Here is a 25159-nt window from a genome sequence, read left to right as displayed (position 1 = left end):
CAATTGAAGTGGAATACTTGTGAACAGTGATTTCACATCAAATGACACTATTTTGTAGTCGTCAGGTATCTGAACAGTCTTGGTAGGGTTAATGAAGTCTTCAGTGGATTGTAGTTTATGTCTGGATTTGTCGGTTAGCGGTTGTAGTATTGTCGTCACGTACTTGGATAGTTGGTATATGGGAGAGCCACAGAAAGAAACAATAGGTCGCATCGGAAAACCAGGTTTGTTTAGTTTCGGCAAACCGTAGAGTTTCGGTGACTGTGGTACCGAGCACCTCAGTCGATAGTACCGTTGGGTGTCGAAGGCGTTCGTTTTCTTGAGTGTCAGTAGTTTACTGTTGAGCTTACGTTGAAGTGCAAGAGTTGGGTCACGTTTAAGTTCTTCGTAGGTTCGTTTGTCGTTAACTAGTGCGTCCATTTGGTCGTGATAGTCAGTTTTGTCCATAACAACAGTAACTCGTCCTTTGTCGGCTGGTAGGATGACTATGTTCTCGTCGTTTCTCAGTCGTTTCAGTGCGGGTTGTTCGTCTTTAGTCAAGTTGCTGTCATTTAATGACGAACCGAGGAACAGACAGGGAACGATTTATAAGATCAATTGTTCCGACTGCCAAGCCTCCTACATCGGTGAGACTGGCAGAAACCTCACAACAAGACTGACTGAACACAGACGGGCGACGAGGAAAGGTGATGTCAGCAATCACATTGCTGAACACCATCGACTTAGCAACCACAACATTGACTGGGACTCTGCGCAATGCCTAACCTACAGCACTGACTATTTTCAACGACTGACTCTGGAAAGCTGGTTTACTAACTTAGAACAGACTCCCCTAAACAGATGTCAACAACTACCCGCTCCATACAAACGACTCATTCACGACATAAACATCACAAACGACCGAAAAAGAACAACCTAACTTTGTCGACAGATCAAAACAGACCAATCACGACCGACTTACGTCACTTGAGTCTTACAGCCAATAACATCACGGCAAAACCAACCGATCATTTCACACGAACTGTAATAAGAACATTCTAATGACAACAGTCATTCACTTGACTCTGATGATGACTTCCGCGCAGGTTGTCGAAACGTCAGTCACTACCACCGACAACAGTCCTTCTCAGGACTACACTCACCCGGACGATCAGACTACACCTTCACATGTTACCCCCGGGTTCAAACCATTTACTGCAATATTAAGTTTGGTATTTACTTGCGATGTAAACATGGGAATAAGCATATGAAAGCTTATGCGCTGGATGGGACGCTCGGACATAAGAATAAGTATATATGCATAAGATTATCATAAGTTGGCCATCGTTACAATTATAAAAGCTGACGTTTCGAGCGTTAGCCCTTCGTCGGAGCGAATAGAGGACTTGTGGGTTGTGCGTGCTTTTAAAGGCAGAAAATGGAGCTACGTGATTGGTGGGTACATGGCAACGAGAAAAACACGAATAAATTAGTGGAATGAAAAGCGTTCGTTGATATCTGTGCGATTTAGACTGCCGGTTTGAAAGATGAGCTCTTGTTCAAGAGTTTTCCGGCTTTCCGTGCTACCTAAGTGTAATGATTAGGTAAATTAAAATGTCTAGCGACTGGTTTCGATGTGTCCTTATCATTTCTCTCCACGTCGCGACGGTGTTCTCGGAATCGGTCACCTAGTCTTCTGCCTGTTTCGCCAATGTAAATCTTTTTGCAATAAGTGCAAGTTATACAATAGATTACATTGGCGGAGGTGCACGTAAAGTGATCGGAGATCTTAATGGATCGTTTGGGTCCCGATATTTTCTCAGTGTTGTGAATGAAAGGACACGTTTTGCATCGTGCACGAGCGCATTTAAAAGTGCCTGGTTGGTCATTAGTCTGAAAGAACGTCTGACCAAAAAATTGCCTATGTTTTTGTCGCGTTTGAATGAAATGAGCGGAGGCTGCGAACAGATAGTGCTTGTCTCTGGATCGTTTTGAAGTAATTTAAAGTTTTTAAGAATGATGGATTCAACTGAGTGGTTGTGAGGACGAAACGTGAGAGTGAATGGAATACGGTCGGAATGATCCTTTTGTGACGTTTGTGGTGCTAAATGTCGATCAATAAGTTGGGCGCGGTGGCAACCCGCTTGAACGGCAGAATCAGGGTAACCACGTTTATCGAAAAACTGGCACATTGACTCTGATTTATGGTGGAAATCAGAGTCATCACTACATAAACGACGAAGTCTTAGAAACTGAGAAAAAGGAATGGAATTCTTAACGTGAGATGGATGCGAAGACGAATCCAACAAGTAATTATGCGAGTCTGTAGGTTTGTAATACACACTAGTGCATAAACCGTTGCCTTCAATTGAAACTTTGATGTCTAAAAAGGATAAAGAATTGTCAGAAGTTTCCCAGGTATATTTCAGAGTTGGGTGAAAAGAATTGACTGCGGTTATGAATTGAGTCAGCTCGTCTCTGGTAGAGGAGGTGGCGCCGATACAGTCGTCGATGTAGCGACCGTAGAGTTCAGGTTTGGAGCCGTTGTATTGGCTGAAAAAGTGGTGTTCGACAAAACCTACAAAAAGATTGGCATAGCTAGGTCCCATTTTGGTACCCATGGCTACAGCATTGGTTTGTTTGAAAAAGTTGTCCCTGAATGAAAAACAATTGAGTGTGAGCACTAGTTCGGCTAAGGGTAGTAGTGTTTCAGATCTAGGTTCCTTAACAGTACGTTGATCAATAAAATGTTTAAACGCCAGAAGGCCTTCGCCATTAGGAATGACAGTGTAAAGAGACGTAATATCCATGGTGAAAAGAGGTTTGTTTTGGCCAAGGAAATTAAACTCGCGGAAAATTTGAAGGGCGTGTTGGCTGTCTTTAATATATGGTGGTAAAGTTTTTGACGATGGGAGTCATAATTTTGTCTAGATAGCTGGAGATAAGTTCGGTAGGGCAACTGCAAACCGAGACAATGGACTGACCCGGGTTGTTGGGTTTGTGAATTTTAGGTAAAAAGTAAATACAAGAAGTTCTAGGAGTGGTTATGATGAGATTTTTTGCTGTCACCGGTAATTCTTGTTTAGTTATGAGTTGGTTGATCGTATTCTTGACGGTGTTTTGATTGCTGGCCGTGAGGTCTTTGTCAACCTTTTGATAAAAAGAGGTGTCAGAAAGTTGCCGCAAAGCTTCTTTTTGGTAGAGGTCGCCAAACAACGACTGAGCCGCCCTTATCGGCCGTTTGATAACTGTGTCTTTGCGTTTTCTAAGGCTTTTTAGAGCCGACCACTCTTTCAGAAGAGAGAGTGGAAAATTTGGTAATACGATTGAAATTAAGTTTGTTGATATCGTGGCGACATTTTTTGATAAAAAAGTCTAATTCATGCGAACTGGCCCTCCGGGGGAGTCCATTTAGACTTTCGAGTCTGAAGTGTTTCAAAATTATCTTTGTTCGAGGTGCTAGAATAATCCTCTTTGTCGTGAAAAAAGGCTTTTAATTGAACGCGGCGAAGGAATTTTTTTACGTCTTGTTTAATTGAGAATTCGTCCGTTGTTTTAGAAATGGGAACGAAATTTAAGCCCGTACTAAAGAGAGATTTTTCTGAATCGGAAAGTGAGAGGTTTTCTGGAATGGTAACTACAGTTTTGAGGTTTTCTGGTGATGAGTGGTTAGCGATTTGGAGACCGATAAGTTGGTCAAGTTTTTGGGCCTTAATTTGGTTCAAATGATTGAAAAGTTTCGAATTAGTTTCCTGAATTTTGGCGCGGATGGATTGTAATAAAACTGCTGGAGAGATTTTGGAAAGTTCAGAGCGCCAATGTAGGATTTGTTCCGTGAGGTGATTACGTTTTCGGCACATAGCTCTAATGGTAATTCTCATGATGTTACGTGAAAAAGAATTTTGGGCGCACTTAATTTGGTGATGGTATTCTTTGGTGAATGAAGATGCATGAAAACTGGAGCGAAAATCTCATCATAACCACTCCTAGAACTTCTTGTATTTACTTTTTACCTAAAATTCACAAACCTAACAACCCGGGTCGACCCATTGTCTCGGCTAGCAGTTGCCCTACCAAACTTATCTCCGGCTATCTAGACAAAATTATGGCTCCCATAGTCAAAACTTTACCATCATATATTAAAGACAGCCAACACGCCCTTCAAATTTTTCGCGAGTTTAATTTCCTTGGCCAAAACAAACCTCTTTTCACCATGGATTTTACGTCTCTTTACACTGTCATTCCTAATGGTGAAGGTCATCTGACCCTCAAACATTTTTTTGATCAACGTACTGTTAAGGAACCTAAATCTGAAACACTACTACGCTTAGCCGAACTAGTGCTCACACTCAATTGTTTTTCATTCGGGGAAAACTTTTTCAAACAAGCCAATGGTGTAGCCATGGGTACCAAAATGGGACCTAGCTATGCCAATCTTTTTGTAGGTTTTGTCGAACACCACTTTTTCAGCCAATACAACGGCTCCAAACCTAAACTCTACGGTCGCTACATCGACGACTGTATCGGCGCCACCTCCTCTACCAGAGACGAGCTGACTCAATTCATAACCGCAGTCAATTCTTTTCACCCGGCTCTGAAATATACCTGGGAAATTTCTGACAATTCTTTATCCTTTCTAGACATCAAAGTTTCAATTGAAGGCAACGGTGTGTATTACAAACCTACAGACTCGCATAATTACTTGTTGGATTCGTCTTCGCATCCATCTCACGTTAAGAATTCCATTCCTTTTTCTCAGTTTCTAAGACTCTGTCGTTTATGTAGTGATGACTCTGATTTCCACTATAAATCAGATTTAATTCGCCAGTTTTTCGATAAACGTGGTTAGCCTGATTCTGTCGTTCAAGCGGGTTACCACGGCGCCCAACTTATTGATCGACATTCAGCACTACAAACGTCACAAAAGGAAGACTCCGACCGTATTCCATTCACTCTCACGTTTCACCCTCACAACCACTCAGTTAAATCCATCATTCTTAAAAACTTTACATTACTTCAAAACGATCCAGAGACAAGCACTATCTTTTCGCAGCCTCCGCTCATTTCATTCCCACACGACAAAAACATAGGCAATTTTTTGGTCAGAAGTTCTTTTCAGACTAAGGACCAACCGGGCACTTTTAAATGCGCTCGTGCACGATGCAAAACGTGTCCTTTCATTCACAACACTGAGAAAATATCGGGACCCAAACGATCCGTTAAGATCTCCGATCACTTTACGTGCACCTCCGCCAATATAATCTATTGCATAACTTGCACTTATTTCATAAAGATTTACATCGGCGAAACAGGCAGAAGACTAGGTGACCGATTCCGAGAACACCTTCTCGACATGGAGAGGAATGACAAGGACACATCGAAACCAGTCGCTAGACATTTTAATTTACCTAATCATTCTAAGCAACATATGGCAATCTGCGGTCTTTCCTTACACTTAGGTAGCACGGAAGCCGCAAAACTCTTGAACAAAAGCTCATCTTTCAAACCGGCAGTCTACATCCCGCAGGTATCAACGAATGCTTTTCATTCCACTAATTTATTCGCGTTTTTCTCGTTGCCATGTTCCCACCAATCACGTAGCTCCATTTTCTGCCTTTATAAGCACACACAACCCACAATTCCTCTATTCGCTCCGACGAAGGGCTAACGCTCGAAACGTCAGCTTTTATAATCGTAACGGTGGCCGATTTACCATTTCAACTTTGTTGATATATTGAAATTATTTCGTTACCCCCATCGACGCAGCCCCAAACAGTTTCTTTAGAAACTATTAGCCCTTATTCAGATTATCACAAGGTTGCGTTCTTTTTATGCTTATGCTGTCTAGTGAGTCATGCCGTAGATGGCCTTGTGGTACTGCCACATAGTAACTTTCCCTGTTACGAAGGAGTGGTTGGATCAAATCCGCAGTGCGAAAGTAAATTCAGTTCGTTTTGCTTAATTGTGCGTAACCGCCCGCGCGAGAACGCTTCCCCCCTACCTCCCCTTCTAAGCAGAATTTTGTCTCCAAACTTCCTCCATAGTTTGGAGATCAATAAACCAATCAGAATCCGTCGTTTGCGCATATATTTTCATGGTCTTAGGGGGTAGTAGAGGGTCATTATTCTGTGCGTTCATACTAAAGTGATCAAATTTGAGAATATGGCTTCTGCGCGGCCGACCTTCAAAATTTTCAAATCGGATTTTTCGTTCCTTTGCCATCGAGTTAGACCTTGGGAAACTCAGAATATAAAGCAGCTATGCTATAGAATACTTTCCTTGGAAAATAATGGATGTCAAGGTCTTAAAGGTGACAGAATAAGCTCTCGAGTCAACGGTCAGCACGATTCTCTAAAGCGATGCGAATTGTGGACGTAGATTGGAGACTGAGGTTTCGAACTTCTAGCAGGGCCTAGCGACAATTTGACGATTCCATGGTCTGGTAAATATTATGTTCGGGAAACAACTTGCTCAAAAAGTACAAAACGCAGTTTTTCAGAATTTTCAACGAACGCTACGCAATTTTCCGGCTCTGAAGTCAAGTAATCAACAATCTAAGCAGATGAAATCTACCGCGTGAGCTTTGTGCATGAGAGAAATTCGTACGTTTTTCGCTTATATCAGCAAATGAAGAACTGTTTTGAATAGAAATATCTTCCTGAAATATTTCTTGGTTATTTTCGTCCTGCTTCCTGTTGACAGATTTCATGAAACGAGATCTCTTCACTCACGCACAAATTCGCATATTCCTTTTAGAATATAACCCGCGTGCCTATTTGGCATGCATACGAAAATATTTATCGATGTTTACCTTTCATCTGAATTTTTTGAGTTAAAAATTATTACTCATGAGTTAAAACTTACTATCACTATAACGAATACTTAACGAAATATTTAGCAATGTTTACCTTTCATCTTCATTTTTTGAGTTAAAACTTACTCTTTTGGAGTTAAAACTTACTATCACAATAACGAATACTTAACAAATATCAATTTCACCACTTCCTTTTTCTTTGAACAAGTCATTCATCAGATACTGAACTAGAAATCTCGCTTTTACCACCAAACAAGGCTTATGGACTATATTCATGCCCTATTCGTGTTTTGAAATGTGCAAAGAGCATACTCGCTTCACCACTGACTGAGCTTGTCAACCTCTCTGTCCAAAGTGGAAAATATCCTTCGAAGCTAAAACATGCAAAAGTTATCCCGGTATACAAGGGCGACGATGAGACCGACCCTAGCAACTACCGTCCTATTTCACTATTCTCCGTCTTCAATAAAATCTTTGAAAAAATTATTTACAACCGATTGAAATCATGCATCGAATATAATGAACTATTATTTGAAGCCCAGTATGGCTTCAGAGAGAAATTTTCCACTCAGCATGCAGTTTTGGAAATAGTGAATACAGTACAAACTAATATGGACAAGAAAATGTTCACATGTGGTATTTTTCTCGATTTTAAAAAAGCGTTTGATACTGTCAATCACACTATTCTACTTGATAAACTGCACCATTATGGGATAAGAGGTATTGTACATGAGTGGTTCTCGTCGCACTTAACTAATCGAACGCAAACAACGCATATTGATAATTACCATATTTCATCTAAGAAAAACTCGGTAACTGGAGTTCCAAAAGGATCTGTGTTAGGCCCCTTACTTTTCTTGATTTATATTAATGACATTCGTCTTTGTAGCAATAAATTTTTGTGAAACACGCAGAGAGCCGTTCAAAGGTAACGAGTAAAAAATAAAAAAATTCGCCGAGCGGAAACGGAAAAACGTAAGTCTAAAGTTTCAAATTTCCGAAACTTTCCACTCGACAAGATGGGGAATTGCGCATGCGCAACATTTGTGTCACGCCACGTCACTCGCCACGGACGTGACGGGGTTTTGGACGTCTTCTTCGCCGAACGTCCTTCGCGCTCTTCTAAAGAGCTTTATTTTGCTAAGCGAGGTTCACCCTCTGGGTGGATTGCACCTGAAAATGGCTGCTGCTCTATTTTCCTTCAAAGTGCTGGATTATTTTGTGCAAAGTGTCGGGATGTATTGTTCCTCTTAGAGCTGATCGACGCGATGTGGTTGGCGATCTGCTAAGAATGGAGACCAGTGCTTCCTTCCTTCCCACCGTTGTTGTAAAGATCTTTTAAGTCATCGTAACACAGACCGCTTTCTGCAATTTTCTGAATGATGTTTTCTTTGACGAGGAGCCCGTTATCGCCCTGTGAATAGAGCTTGTCTTCGAAAGTTTACATGCGTTCGTGGCGTCCGTCAAGAAAGTCCATGTCTAGGAAAGCGAAGGAGGCGGATTTCACATGCTGTTGTTTACAATGTCAGCGCTTGTTAGTTGCAACGGGGATGGAAAGAGGACACAGTGGAGGGCACGTACATCTTCCAAAGCATCGTGTGCGTTGAAATCTTCATAAAAAACGGCTTGATACACAGAAGGGAGATTGCTTTTACATGGTTTTCCGTCAGGATTGAGAAGAGCGTTACCACCTTTAGCGAGTGTTTTGATGAGTGTAAGGCTATCGGCGAAAAACACTTTCTTCGACGATAATTTTTCTTTATTTTCGTTTTACTAGTCCGCGTTTTACTAGTCTACGCTTTACTAGTCCGCGTTTTACTAGTCCAGTCCAGTCCACTCCAGTCCGTGAAATACCACATGCCAACAAATTCTTAATTTTAAATTGTGATTTTTATTTTGTTTTTCTTCTTTTTTGTTTTTCTCATTGTCGATATAAATTAAACTTGTTTGAGATAAAACGTGTCCATAGTCAATTAATATTCAAAAACCCCTACAAACCGCTGTTGAACTTTAAAGTCTTCCTGTCCCTTCAATGTGCTTCGATGTTAATTGAATTGCGAAAATGTTCCAAGAAAGATTTATTAAATATAACTAAATTCAATATGTTCATGTTTAGACATTCATGTCATCTATCTCTTAGCCACCCGTCAAGTGAGAAGTTTTGATGTTCTCACTCATTCGCAGCCAGTATGTCTTTTGTATTATTGGAAACATAATTGCTCTGCCTGCATTTCAACAACTTTCTCTACGTTTTAATTAGCTTTGAAAAAACCCACTCATCGGGCTCCCAAAAATTGCGTAATACATAACACAGAAAGGGTGCTATGAAGAAAACAGTATTCCTCGAATGCCAAGTTCCAAAATTACAAGAAATTCGTTTTGGTATATGTTTAACACATGTCGGCAACATGTTTCCGATGTCAACTAAATATTACACCAGCGAATAATCACGTATCCAAAGAGAGATTCTTATTCCACAGGAGCATGTAAAAACAACAAAAAAGGGAAGGAAATTTTTCCAATTTAGAAAAAAATTTTTCCAACTAGTTAAGATATCAATTTTTATTTCCCTAAGTGCGAGGCTAGCATTAGGCTCTTACTTTAGTTCGTGAAAGCACCAGACAAACAAAAGGAACTTGCGAATATATAGTCATTAATTTTGAGTGACCTTGATAGAACTTTATGGATTCAAATGAGTGTCTCAAAAGAATTCGAGGCTATAAGCTGTTAAATAGATGACCAATTAAGTAATTGCGGATATTGTTCAGTTATAACTAAAGAACTTTGCAAACACACTTTCATACATTGTGAAAAGGATCTAAAATAATTTTGAATGAACAAAAGATACCAGCGTATTAAAACGGGCGACGAGTTTCACTAGCCATTTTGTTAGTGAGGCCTCTATGCACGAGACTTTCAGTCTTCGAAAATTTGCCTTTCCTTTTTGTTTTTGGTATATTGCTTGGCTGGAAAATGAAGAGCAGAAAAATAAAGGTTTCTTATCAACAAATGTAAGCTTTAATACATACCATCTGGGCAGGACTGAAATTGTCTGAGGGGAAGCACCACAGAGACAAGGAACAAGGGGAGAAAAACTCTCATGTTCGCACAAAACCAGCTAAAAAGAAATAATTTCGATGTTTTGGAGCTATTGAGCACACCAAGTAGTTTATGACAGCAGTTTGTTGACTAAGATGTAACTCCAATTTAAGGCTACACGTCCTAGAAACGTGTTAGCCAATCACATTTGGCCGTGATATGTGACAGATGTTTTATCGCCCGTCACGGAGACGCTGTTCTGAAACAGTTAATTTGGTTAGTTTTCTCCTCAGTCAGTTATTTCCATCGTTCGCCCTCTGTCCTTAAGGACTCTTCTTGTACCTGTTTCAGTGATTAGAAGTAGCATCAAACCAGAAAAGAAATTATTAGTTAAACTCTGCGAAAAGGAAGCAAGCACATAAGAAATCTTATTTATTTATTTTTTTAAGATTCAAATTGATATCTCTGTGGCATTTTGACCAAAGTTCTTAAGAAAGTTAGAACACAATTTTAGAGATCATGGCTTCAATGAGGTAAACTCTTTTGTCAAGTGTCGTTCTCACTGAGAGTTTTTGTTTCAGCCCGACTTGCACCTGCATTTTAAGTATTCTTTCCTCCAATCTAGTGAGTTTTTGATATGCAAATTAAGTCCAAAAGAAGGTTCTCCTCTTATTTTTATCGCTGTCCACACGGGCGATCTGGCCAGAAATCAGTTTTAACTTGTGGCGACACAAAAACAGGAGAATTGGAGAACAACCAAACTATGAAAGCTGAATGTTCCACCAAACACTTTTCATGGGCAAAAAAAAAGAAAACCTTCTTTCGACGGGAAGTCGAGAGGACCCCCCTTAGAGAGAAAAGCATACCTTGCCAAACCGATACATGCAAACTGAACTGTAAAATACCCTAACTGGTATGTTCCTCATCTTTTCTTAAAAACTGGTTTATATGATAATATCTGCCACAAAAATTCAACTTGTTTGGGACAAAACTCTTAGATATGAAATGAATGGCTTTGAAAAGACCTTTGAAACCGCTATAGATCTTCCTTTCGCTTCATTGTGCATTGACAATTATTGAATTATGAAACTCAGGACATTGAGGGTTGTTTTATGTCACTACATGATGCTGGTAAACATCTTTTTTGAACTCGTGGTCATCTCATCAGATGAGCAGAGTCTTCGCTTATCTGCGGTTAAAACTTGTTTACTTCATTTTGTTTTTGTTTTTGTGTTATTACTTAGTCTAAATTGCCACAATTTTCTAAATGTCTTTATTTAGCAATAATTTCCATAAAATCCTCTACAATAGAAATGTCTTTATTTAGCTAGAACTTGTTTTTCTCATTATCGATATAAATTAAACTTGTTTGGGATAAAACGTGTCCATAGAAAATTAATATTCAAAAACCCTTAGAAACCGCCATTGAACTTTAAAATCATCCTGTCCCTTCATTGTGCCTCGATTTTAATTGAATTGCGAGAATGTTCCAAGAAAGAGTTGTTAAATATAACTAAATTCAATATGTTCATGTTTAGACATTCATGTCATCTATCTCTTAGCCACCCGTCAAGTGAGGTTTTGATTTTCCCACTCATTCGCAGCCAGTATTCTTTTTGCATTATTGGAAACATAATTGCTCTGCCTGCATTTCCACAACTTTCTCTACGTTTTTATTAGCTTTGAAAAAACCCACTCATCGGGCTCCCAAAAATTCGTAATACATAACACGGAAAGGGTGCTATGAAGAAAACAGTATTCCTCGAATGCCGAGTTCCAAAAATTACTAGAAAGTCGTTTTGGTATGTGTTTAACACCTGTCGGCAACATGTTTCCGATGTCAACTAAATATTACACCAGCGAATAATCACGTATCCAAAGAGAGATTCTTATTCCACAGGAGCATGTAAAAACAACAAAAAAGGGAAGGAAATTTTTCCAATTTAGAAAAAAATTTTTCCAACTAGTTAAGATATCAGTTTTTATTTCCCTAAGTGCGAGGCTAACGTTAGGCTCTTACTTTAGTTCGTGCAAGCACCAGACAAACAAAAGGAACTTGCGAACATATAGTCATTAATTTTGAGTGACCTTGATAGAACTTTATGGATTCAAATGAGTGTCTGAAAAGAATTCAAGGCTATAAGCTGTAAAATAGATGACCAATTAAGTACTTGCGGATATTGTTAAGTTATAATTACAAAACTTTGCAAACACACTTTCATATATTGGGAAAAAGGATCTAAAATAATTTTGAATGAACAAAAGATACCAGCGCATTAAAATGGACGACCAGTTTCACTAGCCATTTTGTTAGTGAGGCCTCTATGCACGAGACTTTCAGTCTTCGAAAATTTGCCTTTCCTTTTTGTTTTTGGTATATTGCTTGGCTGGAAAATGAAGAGCAGAAAAATAACGGTTTCTTATCAAAACATGCAAGCTTTAAAACATACCATCTGGGCAGGACTGAAATTGTCTGAGGGGAAGCACCACAGAGACAAGGAACAAGTGGAGAAAAACTCTGATGTCCGCACAAAACCAGCTGAAAAGAAATACTTTCGATGTTTTGGAGCTATTGAGCACACCAAGAAGTTTATAACAGCAGTTTGTTGACTGAGATGTAACTCCAATTTAAAGCTACACTTCGTAGAAACGTGTTAGCCAATCACATTTGGCCGTGATATGTGAAAGATGTTTGGTCACCCGTCACGGAGACGATTTTCTGAGACAGTTAATTTGGTTAGTTTTCTCCTCAGGCAGTTATTTCCATCGTTCACCCTCTAACCTTAAGGACTCTTCTTGTACCTGTTTCAGTGATTAGAAGTAGCATCAAATGAGAAAATAAATTATTACTTAAACTCTACAAAAATGCAAGCACATAAGAAATCTTTTTTTCTTTTTTTTTTAAGATTCAAATTGATATCTCTGTGGCATTTTGACCAAATTTCCTGAGAGATTTTTGAACACAATTTTAGAGATCATGGCTTTAATGGGGTAAACTCTTTTGTCAAGTGTCGTTCTCACTGAGAGTTTTTTTCAGCCCGACTTGCACTTGCATTTTAAGTATTCTTTCCTCCAATTTAGTGAGTTTTTGATAAGAAAATTAAGTCGGATAGAAGGTTCTCTTCTGATTCCAAGTGAAGTTTCCATATTTTATCTGTGAAATGACTAAGTACACCTTTTAACTTGTAGCAAGAGAGCACTTCGTGAGCGTGCTCGACACTTTCGATCGCTGTCCACGCGGGATATTTAGCCAGAAATCAGTTTTAGCTTACGGCGACACAAAAAAAGGACAATTGGAGAACAACCAAATTATGAATGTTGAATGTTCCACTAAACACTTTTCATGGGCAAAGAAAAAAACAAGAAAACTTTCTTTCGCGGGGAAGTCGAGAGGACCGCCCTTCGAGAGAGTGGCATACCTTGCCAAACCGATATATATGTACGCAAACTGAACTGTGAAATGCCCCAACCAGAATATTCTGATCTTTTCTTGAAAACTGGTTTATATATAATAATATCTGCCACAAAAACTCTTAGATATGAAACGAATGGTCTTGAAAAGACCTTTGAAACCACCATAGATCTTACTTCCTCTTTACTGTGCATTGACAATTGTTGAATTATGAAACTCAGGACGTGAAGGGGTGTTTTATATCACTACGTGATGATGGTAAACATCTTTCTTGAACTCGTGGTCATCCAATCAGATGAGCAGAGTCTACGCTTATCTGCGGTTAAAACTTGTTTAATTCTTTTTTTTTTTTGTTTTGTTTTTGTGTTATTACTTAGTCTACATCGCCACAGTTTTCTAAATGTCTTTAATTTTGCTAGGGCTTGTCAGCTGATCTGCCAGGTTGCCATGCAACGGTAAAAATGGGAGCCTCAAACCCATATGAAGACAATTTAACGAAAGGGAAGGCTTCTTTTTGAGATCTTATAATTTAATATACTTTTTGCCGGATGATGCATCCTTCACCTTGTAAGTTTGCACCGTTAAAAATTGCTTATGTTTTTCCATGCAAATCATCTACTTCTTGCGTCTTATTTCACCCCAGTTTGCAACCGATAAACTTTTCATAAGCAGATGGTTAATGAATCAGTCTTGCGAAACACATAAAACGAAACATATGATTTCACCGCAGTAAACACTTTTTTCGATTTTTAAACAGACATGTGACAATTTTGATAAGTAGAACTTCGAAAAGCCTACAGACCTGATCAAGTGCTATTACTCAGTAGGCCCCATAATTTTATTTATTTATTTTTTCATTTTTTTTTAGAAAAAAATAATGTAGTCATAAAGTCCCGAATTTTCCATATTAATTTTTAATATAAAATTTTCCATACTACTTCTTAAAGTTGCTTTACATAACAATATTTCCCATCCTTATTATTCATGCCACTTAATCTTGTTTGAAACTTCTACAAATCGAATAAACCATTGGAAGTCCTTTGATTAAATTCGAGATCTTCTCTTGGCTTCTCTGGATATGGGCGATAATCGAAATATGAGAAAATTATTGTGATTGTTTCCATAGTGATCGTATAGCATCTACACCGTTTATTGGTGGTCAGTATCACAGTTATTCCAGGTAAAACACAAGAGAGACTCAATTGTTTTCGCATGAGTTTCACTGCGCATCAATAATAGTTTGCATCAATCAATCAATCAATCAACAACTTTATTTAAGTGTCTAATCTTCTAGCTTGCCCTCAGGCCTACTAATCGGGGACACTTCTTAAATTACCTACTACTTATAAATAAATATTAATAATACTAAAAGATAATAAGATTTAACTATTCAAAACTTCTTTAAATATATACAATAGTCAATATACTTAAAAATACACATGCAATAAAAACTATTTATACAATTTTATAATATATAAATTCTACTAGTTATAATATTTTCTGTTTATGAATTATGAGTTACACAGGTGGCACCTTTTGCATACGTTTTCACTAACCAATTCGCTCGCATCTTTGACAGTTGACGCAACGCCGCGATCATACACTTGACAAGCAATGCCGCTAGAACATATCACACCGATCTTCTTTCCCGCACGTTTCGCCTTTCCAATGAATGCTTTTACGACCTCGCTTTTACCAACGCCAGCCTGGCCAGTAATCAATAAATTGTGACCTTCAAACGCAAAGTCCACTATTTGACTCTGGTCTACATTCAACTTTACCCTGAAGTTTTAAATCAAAATACAACATCACCTCGTGAACGCTTGTAATGAAGAAACTACAACATGCGAATATATTGGAAAACTTGAAGTTTTTAAGAGTGGGAGACATCCATCCATCCATCCATACACACATACATGCATACATACATGAGAAAAAAAAACAACGTAAACCAATTCAAATACTTACATGATTGAAAAGAAATAACAAGTTGACCGGCTACATTTCTTCCTGGGTTTCCTCCGAGTTTTGCGAAAATTTCGCACGTGCAAACAAGATGCTGCGCGGTTTTGATTGGGTGCTTGAGACAATGGTACATTTTAGGTTGGACCTGAGGGGACCCCGGGTTGTAGAAGAAGTTCTGTTGACAAGTTGAGGTCTAGTACCCCCGCGAGTATTGGTTTGCCAACATGACGAGGTTACCAAGCCGATTCCAACGGTCGTTGTGTCGTGGTTGAAATGTACTCGGACGTCTACCATCGTTTTAGCTTTTCACTGAGGACACGAAGAGCCGCCTGGCGCCGATCGCCGGGATGAAATTGTGTGGCTAGAGAATTGAAATGAAAGATCAACCTTTGCCCTTGAATTCTGCGGTGGATTTGTGGCCGTGGGTACATTTTAGCTTGGGATTTTTTACTTCGTTCGGCAGGCTGTCCGGAAAGAAGTGTTCGGCCTTGTCTTCTCCTTATGTAGTAGAAAACCGGGATTAAAAAAAACCGCTTAAATCAAGTGAAATCGGTAAAATAATGACACCAGGAGCAAACAACACACGTATGGAACAAGGTGAGCCATTTTTATTTAATATTTTCACTTTCAACTATCTCTGTGGATTTCTTGTAGAAAATCCCATACAAATCCTTATAAATATGCAAATTGTGTTCCTTGTGTGGTTCTCAAAGAGAGCTTGGGCGGCCTGTGGTTTTAAATTTTCGTCTTTTAATCTCGCGCGATCTCGGGCTTCTTTCGCACGTTTCTCTCGCGCGTGACGCAAGAGTGATCTGTTCCCCGCGCGAGGAAACTGGCACGAGCCACCTTAAATACGAGCTCTCAAAAGTCAAAAAAAAGAAAAAAAATTTCGTGCTCACCCTAAAGGAATAATAAACAGAATGAAAACGTAGATATTGCTCACAGTACCCGCAAATAGTCTCTTGAATTACAATCGTGACCAAGAGCTACCGCAATAAAACTTCGATCATGATACATTGAGAACATAAATATTAAATTTTAATCAAGCGAAGATGACACGCGTTTATTACGCGTATTAACGCGGATTTACATACTGCTTTAAAACAGAACCTTTGTTAATATTTGTTGTTTTTTTCAAGAGGGTCTCGAGGCGGTTAACAATTTTCACTATCTACAACGTGTTTTTTTGTGTCCTTTTGTGTTCACCGTGCCCTTAAAATGGCCAAATCTTAACTGTCGGCTGTAAAGGCCATCATCCAATCGAGAGCCTCGTGGAAATATGGATGCAGTCAGCAATCAATCGAAAAAGTGTAATTGATAAAAAACAATCCTCAAGATTGATAATACCCCGCTGTTTTAGTCGCCGTACCGAATTTTAATCGTTTACCATAATTATTTGTGTGTGATATAAACCTGGAAGAACCTTAGTAGAAGCGGTTACTAGCAATCAGATTTTATCACTAGTTCTAACTTTTCATAATGATTGTGACCGCTTAGAACAGTACCGGATAAGTGCGATTAAAGTAACGTTATTGTTATAATTATTATTTATTATTATCATTGCAGGTATCACTATTATGATTATCACTAATGAACGAGCTTGAGTGGTTTCGTATCACGGAAATGGCGAAGCTCTAATAAGTCGCTTAGCTTTGACTGTCACGCTCTTGCGAACTGCGAGGCGAAGCTGAACTACGAGCCGAGACACGCAGAAAGAGTTTTACCATCCTCTTTATTCTATTACATTTCATTTCCCTTGAAAACCACCCCGGGAATAGATTTGATGACTATCTCATTACAAAATAAAGCTCGTTGACCTGTTCAACTCTTTGACTTAAGTGATTTGATTAGCAATTCTCCTCTCTTTTACGGATAGGTCTCTCAGTACATTAGCAAGGAGACTTTCGTGTTTTATAACAAAAAAAAATCATTATGAATTTTTTCACTTTTTTCAGCGGTTTGCCGGACGTGCGTCTTTTCAGTATAAATCACAGATGACGTAAAATTGTGCTCAGTACAACAGTTGGAGCAGGAGACAGCCAAGTTGTTACTGATGTTCTTATCACATTTTGTCGTCTTCTGTATGCGATGTATTCCTATACAGACCCACGGCAAGACGGAATCTTTGTGTTGAATGTCAAAGAAGTAAATTTTTGTTGATGGTGAATGTCGTGTCTTATTTGTGTTTCCCACTAAAATATTTCAAGAACGTAGCACGTGAATTCCAGCAACGCGAATTCTTGCAAATTCACGTGCACGTGACCTTTTTCGTTTCCTTTTTATGAATAAGTACTTTGGAACTCTAGTTTTCGGGAAGTTGGTATCTAAGTTAGTTTGTAAAGTTCACGAAGGGTTTTTGCAAAAGATTCAGAGAATTTCGAAGCGACGTGGAGCGACATAGGTAGAGAGGCTGATTTTTGGAGTTTACAATTCTTCGAAATTCTGCAGATGAATAAATAATTTCTGCGTATGGAGTCGCACAGTTTGGTCGACAGCAACGACGTTCGGGAACAAGGAGTGCCACAAAAAAGAATTACGGTCTGGAAAAGGTCGAAAGCTGGTCACCTCGGCGAGATGACAAAGACTTTTGGCCGTTTAGACGAAGTGCTCAAGGATTATCGTTTTACAATCGAAGTAACGGAGCTGAGTCGTCGTTTACAGGATCAATGGGCGCGGTATTGTTTCGTGTACAATGAAATTATAAGCCATTTACCGGGGGATAGTGAAAGATCGAATAAAATAGATCGCTTCAATGATCAGACGCGAGTGTACGAAAGATACAGGTTTCTAATTGAGCAGTTCCTGGCCCGTGCAGAACTTCAGAGTGGAGTAACAGAAAGCAGCGCGCTCTCAGCTAAGGAGCCAGGTGTTTTCGAAAAGTGTGTTAGTCTTCCTGGAGATGCAAAAAGTTCTGTTTCGACTGGTTCTCGAAAATCCAGACGTTCAGGTCGTAGTTCAAATCGTGGTGCAAGATCACGTGAAAATGCCGCGGTGGATAGCGTTCTGGCCGAAGCGAAATTGACGCAATTAAAGAGAGGTAAAGAGAGAAAGTTGAAACAGCAGCTGTTACTGTTAGAAAATGAAATAGCTGACGCCGAGGACGAAGCCGATTTAGCTCGGATAAGGACACGTTTTTATGAACATTTGGATTCAGACAAGGGACGCGAAGGGTCTAAAGTAGTGCCCATCATCGATGAAGCATCTACTAAGCCGGTTGCGTTGGAGGAGGTAGTACAGTACTCTGATCCGCGAGTGATGGAGAAGCTTGAACCATTTATTCCTGAGTCTTGCCCGAAAGAGGTTCAGCCGCGTACGATCGTTCCAGCTCCGAGAATTTTTCTGGAAGTCCCAAGATCAACATTGAATCCAAGGGCTCCTCCTTTCCCTCAGCCAAACAGTGAATGTGGAGCTACATCCAAGCTTATCAATGCTGACAGTGCTAGTGTTCTCGAGGGGGCTGTTGCTAACATGAATCTGATTGCTACGGGCGTGAGCCTGCCTCCCCTGGAGGTGATGAAGTTTTCCAGAGATCCATGTGAGTTCTTTAAATTTAAAACACGTTTCCATCTGATGGTGGAGTCTCAGAATCTGTCTGATGAACAAAAGATGACCCGTTTGTTGCAGTTTCTCGAGGGCAAGGCAAAAAGTGCGGTGGCAGGTCTTGAGGGCACGCCTGGTGGATTCAAGAAAGCTATGAGATTACTGGAGCTAAGATTTGGCCAGCCTCACATGATAGCCAAAGCATGTGTTGACGCTTTAATTGAAGGACCAAATATTTCAAACAGTGACAGAGAAGGCCTGAGAGAGTTTGCAGATTGTAGCAGGACCTTGTACGAGACCCCAAAAGAAATGAACGCCCTGTCAGAAGTGAACCTCTCTAACCTGGGGAAAATGTCCAGCAAACTGCCTACTGTCCAGCAGGCTAGATGGAGAGATGAAGTGCAACGGATCCGCGAGCGAGGGATGTTGCCAAGCTTTAAAGACCTGGTGGATTTCATAGAGAAACGCGCAGATGCTGTAAATGATCCAATCTTCGGACGAGTTGGCGAAACGAGCAGAACCGCTGATGTATCTGCCAAGAGAAATTCGAGAGTGCCTCCTCCCAGCAGAACTGACGGTAGAGTGACTACGCTAGCAACGCAGCTTTCTCTGCCTGGCCGGAATGGTCCACGAGGTACAGGCCATCCAGTTAAATGTATAAACTGTGGGGCATCCCACAAGTTGGCCGAATGCGATAAATTTAAGAACATGACTGTAAGACAGCGACGAATCTTTGTTCGAGGTAGAGGTCTTTGTTTTAACTGCCTGAGGAAGGGACATTTCCTCTCCCAATGCTTTGCCAAATCGAAGTGCAACCTATGCCCACAGAAACATCACTTCCTCTTGCACAACGCTGCGTTGGACTGTGTTGAAACCCCCTGCCAAAGCCAAGACCAAGACGAAGTAACTGCTAACACGATGATAGGCGATGGTAGGGCATCCTCTTCTGGTCAAAACCAGGACCAGGTTAGAGTATCTGCGAACGTAATTACGGCAAATGGTGGTGAAAGTGAAACCCCGACAAGTAGTACGGTACATATTGCCAAGTTCGCCTCCTACAAGACGTGCAGTCTGACAGCATTCACCTCGCAGAAGGTTGCTCTGCAAGTGGTCCCTGTAAGAGTGGAAGGAGAGAATGGGAACTTAGTGAGCACGTGGGCATTGCTTGACACGGGAAGCGAGGAGTCGTTTATCGCTAAATCTACCGCCGACAAACTAAGGTTGAGGGTGAAGAATTTCGAGTCCTTGGCAGTTTGTACCTTGACAGGGGAGTCAACACTACGTGTGGGCAGAGTAGACCTGGCTGTTTTATCGATGAGAGGTCCAGAAGGCCATCGAATTGAGATTAAGGATGTCAAGGTTGTCGAACACCTCCATGTGAACATGTCTAGGCCGCAGGGCTTGACGAAGTGCCTGCACTTAAATGGTATACCGCCTCCAGAGATTGGTGGAGAAGAAGTCACGCTGCTAATAGGAGCAAACGTCCCTGAAGCTCACATACACGAGGAAGTTCGCGTTGGAAGAGTGGGAGAACCATTTGCGGTTCGTACTCTATTTGGGTGGGCTATTATGGGTCCACTTAATGGCAACATTAGAAGCCAATTTAACAAAGCGAACGTAAACTTTCTGAAGTACGGCAACGAAACGTTAGACCAGCAAATGAGTCAGTTTCTTGGTTTGGAGAACATTGATTCGATCAGCAGTAGTAGTAAAGGGATGTCAGTCCAGGATCAAGAAGCCATAAGCAAGTTTAATAGTTCCGCTCGCCTAGTAGATGGGCACTACGAGGTCGGAATGCTGTGGAAGCCAAATAACAAAAAGACGGCTGTAGCTAGACTTCGTTCACTGAGAAGACGGCTATGCGCAGATGAGCAGTTGTACTGTAAGTACCGAACTTTATGGATGACCTCTTGACAAAATGATATGCAAGAAAATTGACGAAAGACGAGGCTGCGGCTCGGAGCCCCAGGACGTGGTATCTACCACACCATGGTGTCTTCCACCCACACAAACTGGGAAAAATTCGTGTGGTATTTGATGCCGCGGCATTACATGATGGAGTTTCTCTTAACAATCAGCTGAATCGAGGACCAGATTTAACAAACAGTTTGCTTGGCGTGTTGCTGAGGTTCAGACAAGAGCGCATCGTACTTGCAGCAGACATACAATCTATGTTCCTTCAGGTAAAAGTACCTGCCGAGGATGCCGACGCCCTCCGGTTTTTATGGTGGGAAGACGCTGACTTTCGTACCCCCCCAAAAGAGAACTAGATGGTCTCTCACATTTTTGGCGCGAAAGATTCTCCAAGCTGCGCAAACTACCGCCTCAAAAGAACCGCTGACGATAACAAGAAGATCTTTAGTGAAGAAGCTGTTAAGTCCGTCCAAGAGGATCTTTACGTTGACGATCTGTCGAAGGCCGTAGAAACACCTAGCAAAGCGATTTCACTGGCACACGAATCGATGGCCCTACTGGAGAAGGGTGGATTTTGTCTGACTAAGTGGACGAGCAATAGCCGAGAAGTGTTAGCGAGCATACCCGAAGATAAACGGGCGCGGCCGACTGTAAGCCTGGACTTGGACGAGCTGCCCATTAAGCGGGCGCTGGGCGTTTTGTGGAACGTCGAGAAATATGTCTTCCAATTTGAGGTCTTCAAACCCGACAAACCGGCCACTAAACGAGGGATACTGTCAGCTATTAGCTCCCTTTACGATCCTATGGGTTTTGTCTGTCCAGCTGTGTTGGAAGCAAAGAAAATTACGCAGCGACTGTGGAAATTACAGTTAGCATGGGATGATCCTATCCCAGAGAGTGAGCTTGCTCATTGGGAACTATGGAAGTCTGAGCTATCCGCTTTGACGCAAGTACAGATTCCGAGATGCCATCTCCAGCGACACGGAGAGGTCAAAGAAATTTCTCTTCACCAGTTCTCAGATGCGTCAGATAAGGGATATGGCATGTGCTCCTATCTGCGCTTTGTCTATGAAGATGGTTCTATTCAGTGCTCCTTCTTGATTGGCAAGTCAAAGGCGATGCCGGTAAGGCCGATTTCAATCCAAGACTAGAGCTGCAGGCTGCGACGCTTTCTGCCAGGATTTACCAAGTTTGTCGAGAGGAGTTAACCTAAAGGATTGACAGATTGGTGTTCTGGACCGACTCTCAAACTACCTTGCAGTACATCAAAAATGAAAGCAAACGTTTTTACACCTACGTAGCCAACAGAATTGCTGAGATTCGTGAGATAACCAACCCAGACCAATGGAGACACTGCCCAGGAAAATTGAATCCAGCCGACGACGCTTTCCGTGGTTTGAAGCCCCAGAAATTGATTGATCAGTATTGTTGGTGGAAGGGAACAGAGTTTCTATGGGAATCAGAAGAGAACTGGCCTGAAGCCGAGGTTGGCGAAGTCTTACAAAACGATCCAGAAGTTCGGAATGAAGTGCAAGTTCATTCAATCAAGACTGAAAATCCTGACGCTGGACTCGACCCAGAAGCTCCATGCACGAGCGACCGGCCTGTTTACCAGCTGATGACTTACTATAGCTCGTGGTTGAAGTTGCAACGTTGCGTCGCCTGGCTAGTGCGCTTTTGCCATTGGCTAAGGAACCGGAAAACTTCTTCTAGTGTACAAGCATTAACCACAGAGAAGCTACAATAAGCAACCCCGCTAATCATGAGGTTAGACCAGGCTCAAAGTTTCGCTGAAGAACTGAGAGAACTCAAGGCCAATAAGAAAGTAAAGAGCTCCAGCAGGTTTGTGAAGTTGAAACCGGTGCTGGCGGAGGGGGTTCTTCGTGTTGGAGGCCGGCTCGAGGAAGCAGTTGTACTGTCTTACAACGACAAGCACCCAATCATACTCCCAAATAAACACAACGTTAGTCAGCTGATTGTTCGCTGCTGTCACGAACGTCTGGCCCATGCTGGTAAGGAGCAGACCCTGGCGCAGACGAGGAAAATGTTCTGGATACTCGGAGGCAGAGGATTGGCGAAGAGCATCATTAGAAATTGCTTCAAGTGTCGCCGGTTGAATGAGAGAACAATGAAGCAGATCATGGCCTCCTTGCCTAAAGAGAGATTAGAACCGTACAAACCACCCTTCACGTTCTCCGGCGTCGATTTCTTTGGGCCACTAATGGTTAAATGGGGCCGCGGTTCAGCAAAACGATGGGGATGCTTGTTTACTTGTTTAACAACGCGAGCCGTTCTCTTGGAGCTAGTGCCGTCATTGGAGACTGACGATTTCATTATGGCCTTACGACAGTTTGTCAGCCGAAGGGGTCCTCCCGAGGAGATCAGATCGGACAGAGGGACCAACTTTGTTGGGGGGGAACGTGAATTGTAAGATGCAATCAAAGGCTGGAACAACATTAAGATCTACCAAGAATTGCAGCAGAAAGGAGTCAAGTGGACTTTCCACCCTCCTACGGCGGCGCACATGTCCGGAGTCTGGGAAAGGCTGGTGCAGAGTGCGAAGAAGCACCTGAAGGCTATCGTGGGAGATAGATTGCTAAGTGAATTCGCGCTGCGAACTTTGTTCACCGAAGTGGAATTCATCATGAACAACCGCCCGATTGTAGCAGCCTCGGACGACCCTGCCGATTTGGAAGCATTGACCCCCAACCACTTCTTGCTGCAAAAGGAGGTGACCGGATTGCCTCCAGGGGTTTTTGTCAAGGAAGACCATTTGGGAAGGAAGCAGTGGAGAAAGGTCCAATACCTAACCGACATCTTTTGGAAAAGATGGATCAGCGAATATTTGCCGACGTTGACTTAAAGAGAAAAGTGGCTCAAAGATCAACGAAATATTAGAGCTGGAGATCTGGTGCTCATCATGGAAGAGAATGTTCCCCGTAACCAGTGGAATTTGGGTCGTGTGACTGAGGTCTTTGTTGGATGAGATTCAAGAGTGCGATCCGCCAAGGTGAAGACTTCTAGCACGGAGCTACACCGCCCCGTTGTTAAATTGCGTTTATTGGATGGCTGGGACAGACACTTATCCTGATTGGCAAACGTCTCAACTGGCCTTGACGTCTGCGGGGCCGCTGTCGTGTCTTATTTGTGTTTGCCCACTAAAATATTTTAAGAACATAGCACGTGATTCCAGCAATGCGAGTTCCAGCAAGTTCACGTGCTCATGAGATTTTTCGTTTCTTTTTTTTATGAATAAGTACTTTGGAACTCTAGTTTTTCGAAAAGTTGGTATCTAAGTTTGTAAAGTTCGCGAAGGGTTTTTGCAAAAGATTCAGAGAATTTCGCAGAGAGGCTGATTTACGACGCTGTGGAACTCTGATGAAAAATGGAATTAAACGTGGAGTTTACGGAAGTCTTAGGCAAGTTAAGCCAATATATCCAGTTTTCAATACTGAGCGTTTTAAAAATTCTTTTATTAATAGACTTAGTTTTAAGCATAACTTAGCTGTAAGTAATTAATACATATTTTAGCCTATTACACTTTATATATAACACTTGATATGTATTTTATCAGTGAAATAGACTATTTACTTATTACATATATATTTGACAGTGACTCCTGTATCTTATTTTATCAGCCTGAACATCAATTTACCACCCTGATGTGTTTCATTTTCTACTTTGAAATCAATTTGCATCCTTAATAACTGCAATTTCTGCCTTTATCCTAATCCGTTTCCGTTATTTCCGCGACGAGAAAATTACAAACTCCATTCTTTAAATAATTTTACAAGATGAAGGAGAAACTAAAAATGTTATCGTTTTTCACCGCGCGCTGACAAGTTTCCATTATCAATAATAAAAGTCCATCGCTATTCATCACGAAATACGCATTGCAAATGCGGCGTAACGCGTCAGTCGAATGAAAACATTTAGAAATAAACTTCTTTTACATGTATCTTCAATAATTATCTTTCGTTCTCGACGAATTATCTCTTAGGTGTCAGTGTCTAACACCCCAACAGTTCTTGCTTGTTGGCACTGATTTAAATAGAAGGGGAAAGAAAAATAAAATTGTGAGAAAACCGAGACTTCAGTGCTGATTTAGTGAGGTCTTTGGTTCTGATCATGAGTGGCAGTTGGGTTGTGTTGTCCACATGAGCAAAAGACCCAGTTTGAGACGAAAAAACACTGTTAAATAACTTTTACATGGTAAATATTTCGCAGCATTACATTCCGTCCTTTTCGCGGCTGTGAAATGCAGAGAAGGAGAGCTTTTTTTAGGAAAATCAAGTACATTTTTTTAACATACTTATTGATTTCACTCTTTCAAAATTGAAAAAATTAACCCAAACCAAAACAAAACAGTCACAAAACAAAACAAAACATGACCAAACAAAACAAAACCCAGAAGAAGAAGAAAAAAAAAAGAAAAGAGAAGAAAATACTGCGTGAAATTTACATAAAATGAAGTTGAGGTAGGAAAATTCAATTTA

At 40.9% G+C, this 25159-nt stretch overlaps 1 protein-coding gene across 1 annotated transcript in view; it reads right to left on the bottom strand.

Annotated features, from left to right (window-relative positions):
* LOC148739388 (uncharacterized) overlaps window positions 1-25159 on the bottom strand; it is a 77052-nt gene that overhangs the window by 9480 nt on the left and 42413 nt on the right. The window lies entirely within an intron of this gene.

The sequence above is a fragment of the Stylophora pistillata genome, chromosome 2, assembly GCF_964205215.1.
Source record: "Stylophora pistillata chromosome 2, jaStyPist1.2, whole genome shotgun sequence".
Lineage (NCBI taxonomy): Eukaryota > Metazoa > Cnidaria > Anthozoa > Scleractinia > Pocilloporidae > Stylophora > Stylophora pistillata.
This window is presented reverse-complemented; position numbering and strand designations above follow the sequence as displayed.